Source organism: Humulus lupulus, chromosome 2 (assembly GCF_963169125.1).
Source record: "Humulus lupulus chromosome 2, drHumLupu1.1, whole genome shotgun sequence".
NCBI classification, from domain to species: domain Eukaryota; kingdom Viridiplantae; phylum Streptophyta; class Magnoliopsida; order Rosales; family Cannabaceae; genus Humulus; species Humulus lupulus.
In genome coordinates this window covers 43,085,532-43,095,018 of record NC_084794.1, presented here as the reverse complement: position 1 = coordinate 43,095,018, position 9,487 = coordinate 43,085,532, and positions in this window count along the sequence as shown.

The window sequence follows — 9,487 nt, the reverse complement described above, 5'->3', positions numbered from 1 at the left end:
AACTCCTAGGTTAACAAGAATTCAATAAAAACTCATAAAACTTTCCAAATTTTATGATATTAATTATTTTACCTAATTAAACATATTCCTATGTAAAACCAAATTTAAGAATACAAATTCAAGGTTCAATTCTCAAAAGTTACACAAGGCAAATAACACATCCCTATGTTACTTACTAACATAAGCTAACATAGATTATGACTTGTGTGTTCTTTCCATTATATTTAATCCTTCCAGGATCAAACATAATTAAACAATCTTGCCATTGCTGGCCAAACAACAACAAGAGATTAACAATAAATACACTTGAATGAAACAAGAGATATTTCACTAAAATAAGGTGCAAGAATTTACTACACTATAACATAGGGTTCAACAATTCGAGCCACACAAAAATTAGTTTGTGGCTGAGTTAAAGAGCATTAATCCAAATTTAATACAGCCTATAAGTATTCAGAGGAGAAATCAAACTAGAGAATATAAAATGAAGTTTAGAAACAAGAGAAAGAACAAATCCAATTGATGATTGAGTTTCTTTATTCGTTCTCCTCTTCTTCTTCCTTGATTTCTGGTTTTTCATCCTCTCTTTCCAAAAAAATGGCGGACTCCCTCAATATGCGGCTGACCCTTCTCTAAGTACCTCTAGGTTTCCCAATTTGGCCATCCAAGTACAAAATTGCCCCTCCTTTTGGTATATACGTGGATCTCTTTGTTCTTTCCTTTGACATTTTCTTCTAATATTGACTCATACTTTCTGTACTTGCCACCTCAGCCACTATTCCAGCTCACCCTCTGAATTTCCAAGCACGCATAGATGTCCAAAAGTAGCCTGATCAAAATGCTTCAGCAAAAGGTGCTTTGCTACTGCAAACCTGCTATTTTAGCAATCAAAATTTAACTTAGATAGTTTCACAACTTTAGTTTCATTCTTTATACAAATATTTATCCATGATACTATTGTCTTCAACCCATTAGCTATTAAAAACTACAAAAAACAACTAAACTTAACTAAGATCATAAAAACACAAAAGTTTGTTACAAAAGCTAATAATAAACTAACATCATTATCGATTTTTGCACATTTATAAGTTCAAAAGCGCATGAAATAACTCTTTATTCAAGAGTTATCAAGATGCTATAGCATTCCCGGGTTGCTAATTTATCTCCCTTCAGTGTCCCAATACCGTTGGGCGTTGGGAATTTTATGGCCAAATGCTTTACATATGCGACTGCCTAGAGCCCAATCAGGGCTGGTCTCCCGAGCAATACATTGTAGGCGGACGGGGTGTCTACTACAATGAACTCTAGAGTCTGGGTTATTGAGATTTGATAGTCTCCTAAGGTCAATGGGAGCTCGATAGACTCGGTACTGGCGATTCCCTTTCCTGAAAATATGTATAGCATTGTTTCACATGCTTTAAGGTCTCGAACAGATAGACCCATTTTTTCCAAGGTCACCTTATAGAGGATGTTGATTGAGCTCCCGTTATCAATCATAACTCGATGCACCCTCTTATTGGCTAGATGAAGGTTATGACTAGAGGGTCACTATGAGGAAATTGGACGTGTGAAGCATCCTCTTCGGTTAAGATGATAGGTCGGGATTCAACCCTCTGTTGTTTTGGAGCTCACATTTCAGGCACATATGGAGATCCATCCTTTGTTTTGAGCTCTTTGACATAACTCTTTTGGGCGTTTCTGCTCGACCTTGCAATGTGTGCTCCTTCTGCAATGGTTATTATATCTTCTCAATCGATTGGGGGAGGTTGATTATCCTACCTCGCAGGTGGGGCCGCAGTTTGCTGGACATGTTGAGCTAAAGGGTATTCTTCCTCATAATACCATTGGTCAGCACCATTATCCTCATCGTCATACTCGGCGTATTCATTGTAGTCCTCCATCTCAAGCACGCCCTAAGGTGGTTGTCTACTGGGTTCTCCTCCTTCAACTCTGGTCAGAGGGAGCACCTCATCTGTAATATCTCTTTGAGTAGTCACCATGGTTGTGAGTGTTTCAAATGCTTTCTTCAAGCTCTCAATGAAAGCACCAAAATATTGACTGCCTTTTTCGCTATCAACCTTAATAAGAGGGATTAAAGAAATCAACTATAAGAACACAAGGATTTTTACCTGGTCAGGTTATAAAAGAACCCTAGTCCACGAGTCTCTGGTATTAAGAGGATTGTAAGCTTGTGATCGCAAGCTCCAATGGTGTATTATCAGGCAACATTTAGATTGCTCTGAGTACAAGGTCTTTTCTCTCCAAAAAACTGAACCATTTATAATGAGACTCCCAGCCCTATTTATAGTTGTTGGGGTCATTAATACTAATCATAAGTAATTAATACACATTCTTCCCAATACTGGGGGATTAATATCAATTTAATGTGTTGGGCTGCATTGAATAGAGAGCATGGCCCAAACGAGATTTGTGGGGCCTACTGCCGAAAAGCATCTACTTTATATGGAACATGCCCCAGGTCCTGTCAGGGCGTGCTGTAAGTACCTCCATGTCAGGCGGCATAGTGAGTGTGCGAATTGTCGAGTCGTACACTCAACGACACTATTGACAGATCGCCCATAAAGGTTGTCAAATGATCCTTTGGCGCAGTAGGCCCCACAAGAGTGCTTAGAGAGTTTTCCATTAAATTAAATGGCCTAATTGAGTCTATAAAATGAGTGCTTAGAGAGAAGTCATAAGTTAAGATTTATGTGCCGTCTATTAAGTTTAATCACTGGTTTTCTGATAGTTTTAGATTCTCTCTAAACACAAGTCCTTTTTTAAGCCTCTTTGTTATTTTCTCTTCTTCTCTCTATATCTATCTCATGTGTTGACAATTTCCCACACTAGTCTAGGTGATTCTAAGGATATATTGGAAACTTGTGAAGAAAATAAAAGATCGGTTCAGTTTCTTGATAATACCCTGCGACAGAGAGGATACAAGAGTTAGAGAAACTGAATGAATGACTCTTTCATTCCGTTGCGTATACTTTAAGTATTCTTGTCTTTGTTTCTCTTTGAATTCAATTTTAGAAACATGTTCTAGCTTATCTCATATTAATTTGTTTAATATTAGATCTACATGAAAATAAATAAAGATCCTGTATAAGTTTCCTAACAACTGGCCTCAGAGCCTTTGGTAATCTTTATTTTCATGCATGAACATGTTTAAAATTGGATTATTTTATATGTTTGAATAATTGGATGGTTTCATGTTTTTATGAAGCATATTGATTTTATGTGAATATTAGTAATTTTTAGGTTATTTTTGTAGTGTTTTCTATGCTATTAATTTTTATATATGTTTTATTTTGTGTAAAACATGTTAAAAATTAATTAGAAAATGGTTTTGGTTTGAAAAATTGCAAAAAAAAAAAAAATTGAAAAAAATTTGCACTGGCTGCAATGCGGGCGCGCGCACGTGCGCACCTTGCACGTGCACCACCCGCGCGCCTCACGCGCACACCAGCGCACACGCCTAGCCACCAGCACGCGATGAACAATACCCCGTGGTACTGTTCATCCAAAAAAAAATTTAAATTAAAGAAAATTAAAATTGTAGAGATTTATTATTTATAATCAAAGCCAAAAATATCAAATTTGTTTTGTATTTAAAAGTTTTTTTTTAAATAAGATATTTTTGTTAGTTAAGATTTAAATAATTATATATATTCTACAAAGATTCAAATTCAAATTTAAAAATACACTAAAAATTTAATTTTAAATCTTTTAATATATTAAAATATTATAATTATGATATCAGATATTTAAGATATTTTCTTTTAAATTCTTGATATTTTTATTAAATCTGTATTTGAAAATATAAATATCTTTTTATTCTATAGTTTTTAATATTTAAATTATTTAAAATTTGAATATTGTTAGTTAGATATTTTTATGGATATTTGAATTTGTTTAACTATTTTGAGATATTTTAGGATTGTTATAACTATTTATATTTTATTTTATTTTTTAATCGTTAAAATATTAGCTAAGAGTTATAACAACACAACATATTTTTTTTTGGCAAAGATAACTTCATTGAAAATAATCAAAAAGTTGTACAACCTAAAAACTAAACATCCCTAAGAAAGGAGGGGATGTCATCTAACCAAACAAGTTGTCTACCATCCGAAGAGCATGCACAGCTAATCCATGAGCAGCCATATTGGCCGACCGACGAACATGGATTAGGGACACTCCTGGAAATCTGGACAACAAACTTGCTATATCCTCTAACAAAGACCCAAGGTCATTGAAAAGGATTTATCTCTTAGCATAGGCAGACACAGTTGCAAGACAATTAGTTTCGACTACGAGTACTGATAGTCCTAATGAAAAAATCAAATCCAAAGCCACTATTAATGCTACACATTCTGCCTGTATAACTGGAAAGCCTCCTACAAAATAAGGAAAACAAGAAAACAACGAAAGATTAGTAAGGAGAAGGACATTAAAAAATTGAAACATAAAGATAGAGAAATATAGAGGGACAATATAAAGAAAATGATATATAATACTCCTAAGAATGGACATAAGATGTAAAACCGAAGAGGCGTATGCCCCTATCGGTTGTAAATAGGGTAGAAAAACAACATAGGAAGATTATATGAGTTAATGTCAAAGTTGGAAGCTATGGAAGAACAAAGAAACATATTAATGAGACTGCAAAACAAACCCAAGATCTACACAAAAAATACTAAAAAAACCACTAGTAGATAGATAATATTCTCATTATTAAACTTAAATCAATAACTAAATAGAAAAAAATTAAGAAATTAATAAGTAAAAAACTTATTTGTAATTGCAACTTCTAGTCTGTGGATGATCCATCAGAATAACCAATAACTTAATTATAACATAATAACATCATATAACAAAAGACTAAGAATTATTATAACATCCGTCATAACAATTAAACCCACACCCAATAATTATGAGATAAAAACGATAATGCAGTTACTAACAATTAAAAAGAAAGAAAAAAAAATTGGCAAAGAAAGTGAAAATTCAATTAACCAACTTAAATAACTACCAAAAATTCAAATAACCAACACAAATTGAAAACCGTATGACACCTTGATCAAATCATATAATGATAAAAAAAACAATTAAAGAAATCTTCTTTAGCAATATTCAATTAACAAAGGTGAATCTGTGAAAATACTTATGCGATCCTATATATATACTTATGACAAAAGATTGATATTGATATAAATGTATACATAGTATGCATAAAATACAACCTAGAGAGAGATTAAACCAAACTGAGAGCGTAGAAACTATACATTATTGTCCGAAAGAGAGCGGATCCATGCAAATAGAACAAACACAGAGTATACATAAAAATCAAAATCAACATCAAACCTTGTTGACAGTTGAATAGTGAATAATTATGTTTGTAATCAAATCATCACGTTCCACCATTGTCGAACTTGATGTGCATGATCTGTCCCATTTGAATTGAACTATGGAGACAATACAGAGGGGTATGCTCTTCAACTACAAACTGGTTATGTAAAAGAATAACTACTTTAAGGGAGAAGATGGAATTTGAAAAATCCTTTTCGAAAGACCATAGAAAATGAAATCAGCCTTTTTACACTCAATAAATATATATATATATATAAATATTATATCAGTGTTATAAAAAGTGAATCAAAAAGTGATTCATTCCAAAAAATTTCCATCAACTTAATAATATTAATACATACATATAAATATATAAAGAAACGATTATATCTAACATATAAGGAAACAAAATTTCATCTGATACATCATTCTCCCCCTCATCAAAATGACAGAAATAATTAAAAATAAAAATTAATTTCAAACACAAAATGAAACACATAAGTTTTCCATTAACTCCAAAACTTAAATCAATTAAAGAATATTATAAATCGATAAATATATCATTACTTTTCATTAATAAAAGAGAAGAGAATATCATATCTAGTATTGTCAGGACGCCAGGCGGATTTCTCCGGACTAATGATAGCGCGTAACTATACAGGAATGTTCATTTGAGTCCATAAGAGAAAGAGAGAGTGATAGGGAGCATTTTCCCAATTTCGATCACAACACAAGATATATTGGAAAATAGTTAACATATTGGTTTTAAAATTTGAAATTAGTTAAATTTTGAAAAATATCATTTTTTTTTCAACCAATTAATATAATATTTTTTTAATAAATGAGATTTAAATTAACTTTGGTTAATTGTTGATAAATCCTATTTAAATTAAATTAATATTTTTTTTTCAAATTAACCTAAAACCAAGTTGATTGTTGATAAATGAAATTTAAATTAACTATTGTTAATTGTTGATAAATTTCATTTAAATTGACTTATTTTTGTAAAAATTTTATTAATTTGAATTTTTGATAAATTCTAGATAATTAATTGTGATATTTTTGCAAATGAAATAAATTTTGGTATTTTTGCATAAATTCATATAATTGCTCATATAGTAACATGATTAGGCCTATCCAATTATAACATGTTTGTTTGCACTATATGTGATATTTTTTTCAATTAGACTTAGATGCATATAGTGGCCCATATGTTTGTTAGATATATGGATTTTTCCAAATAAAATATTCATAAAATGATAGGTTTTATTTGGGCCGATTAGAAAATGTAAAGTTTAAATTTCTCTCTAGTGGGTGACTCCACTTGTGAATGCCCAATTGTTTTGCACAACTATAGTAGGCCTAATCAATTAATCAAACGAATATTTAAATTCCTGTCTTTTGGACCTTGTATGGAAGATAGGGGGTCTTTGTAGTGGGAACGACATAATGGACCCAGCCCTCCTCCATACAAGCCCAATTGTTAAGGCTCACTTACCTGAGTTGGACTTAATTGTATGGGTTCATTATATTAGTTAAACCTAAATATTGATTAACCACAAATTAATTCTAAATTAATTGAATTTGTTTCAATGTGACACTTTAGAATTAATAGGAAATTATAGGACTTTGGTTTTAAAAATTTAATCTTTTTCAATTTTTTGGAAAACCATAGTCATTAATTTTCTAAAAATCAATAATAAAAATACTATTTTTAATTTAATATTGAGCTTATTTTAAGAATTATATTCGATCTCCGCCGTTGGTTTAACATAGTCAATAGCTTAATGGGGCCTCGAAGCGCTTTGATTCGTCCTCCTACGGAAGGTGCTCATTAGTTATTTTGACAAGGTCAGATTTCGAAAGATAGATAATTATAGGTCAAATTCTACTAGACTCCCCCCTACGGTGACTACTAGGACTAAATCTATGATTATTGAAACCATGGGTCTAGCTCATAAAATGAGAGATTTTATTTTCTTATTTTGATTGAATAATAGGTTGTTAATAGTGGTGTCCATTATTAAATGAGTTTACAACTCTATTTAACTAGTGGTATTTTTTTACTCTCGCCAACCGGGACAAGGATATCATAGATTAGTTAAAAACATAAAAGAAATAGAGATATGATTGTTTTTGTTATTTTTTTCTCATATCTTATATATTTTGGTATATGTTGTGCTATTTCTTGAAATTTGTGTGAATAGAAGTTTTATTGAGAAAATGTGATTGATTTCTATTTTATTGGTAATTTGTAGTTTTAAGTTAAGTAGTGTCTGTGTCTACTCCCATCCTTTATCAACTTTCGATGGAGAAACTCACTGGAGAAAAAATCCATAATTGGAAGTAGAATATCAACATAGAGTTGATTGGTGACAACTCCGAGTTCGTCATGATTGAGGAATCCCCAGAATGAGCATTGTGTCCACACGTTCGTGATGGCACCGTCAATGCTCGTGATAGCATCGTAAATTCTTGGATAACACCATCTCCACACGTATGTGATGGCACCGTGAATTCTCAGATGGAACTGTGTCTGCACATTCGTGATCAACTCAACTATTGTTTGACACAGCTCATGAATGAGCTTCAGAATTTTGAGCCTATCATGGGTGGACCTAGTGAAGGAGGAGAAAATAAGACTACTGATGTTGCTGCTGATCCAGCTAAGGCTGAAGCTAACCCAACTTCATCTTCGAAGGCTGGAAACAAGAGGAGAGGTGGACAAATAAACAACCCCAAGCTTGCAAAGGCTACAAAGACGAGTGCATAACCATATGCATAGACACCTAAGGGGAAGAACAAGAAAAACAAGAAAGGTAAAGAAAAGTGCTTTCACTGCAAAGAGAAGGGGCATTGGAAACGAGATTGCCCTAAGTTTCTAGCAGTGAAAAACAAAAGTAATGATTATAGTTCATTTATCTCAAAAACATGTGTTTTAGAGAATGAAAAATCTGTTTGGATTATTGATTCTGGATCTACCAACCATGTTTGCAACTCTTTACAGCTTCTTGAATCGTGGGAGGAAGTGGACGAAGGCGGCTTAAAGCTTAGAGTTGGGAACAGAGCGTTCGTTGCGGTCCAAGCTAGAGGAAAAGCTCGTCTGAAGTTCGGAAATAAATACTTAATTTTAAAAGATGTAATTTTTTATTCTGGATTTTAGTAGAAATTTAATTTCAGTTTCCATGTTGCAATTAGAACAATTTGTTATGACTTTCACAAATTTTAATATATCTATTTCTTTCAATGGATCACAATTTTGTATTGCATGTTTGGAAAATGGGCTTTATATTCTGCGATCTAATGAACCCCTCACGCTTAATAATGATTTATTCAAAGTAGCTAAACCTAGGACCAATAAACATCGAAAGACCGATAACGATAATTTGACGTATTTATGGCACTTAAGACTAGGTCACATTGGCTATGATAGGATTCAAAGACTTACAAAGGATGGACCTTTAAGGGAACGCACCTTAGGTGAATTACCTGTCTGTGAATCTTGTCTAGAAGGAAAACTGACCAAGCGTCCATTCTCTACAAAGGGTGATAGGGCCAAAGAACCACTTGGTCTTGTGCATTCAGATGTTTGTGGACCTTTGAATGTACAAGCCAGGGGTGGTTTTGAGTATTTCGTCACTTTCATTGACGATTACTCTAGATACTCATGTCTTTAGCTAATACATAGGAAATCAGAAACATTTTCAAAGTTTCAGGAATTCCTAGCAATGGCTCAAAACCAATTAGAGTGTCTATAGAGGATTGAGTGACAATTATGGTTGTAACAATGCATAATTAATAGTGTATCTATATTTGTTATAGAGCGTTCTATGAATTAAAGAGTGCAATTCCGAGTCTATAGTGGAGTCACAAGGAATTAATAAGTTAGTAAATTTATTTGTTAGATTTATGATAACTTATTGAAGCTTGATTTCATAGGCCCATGGTCCCCATTGTACCTTGGATAAAATCATCTAGATAGTCTCAATTAATTGATTTAATTATCAATTAGAATTATCAAAGTTGATCAGGTCAATTTTTGATAGTTTCACAGAGTTATGTATTTTTTAGAAGAAAAGAGAAATTAGGGTAGATTTATTAATTAAGATAAATTGGTATCTAAATTAATAAATAA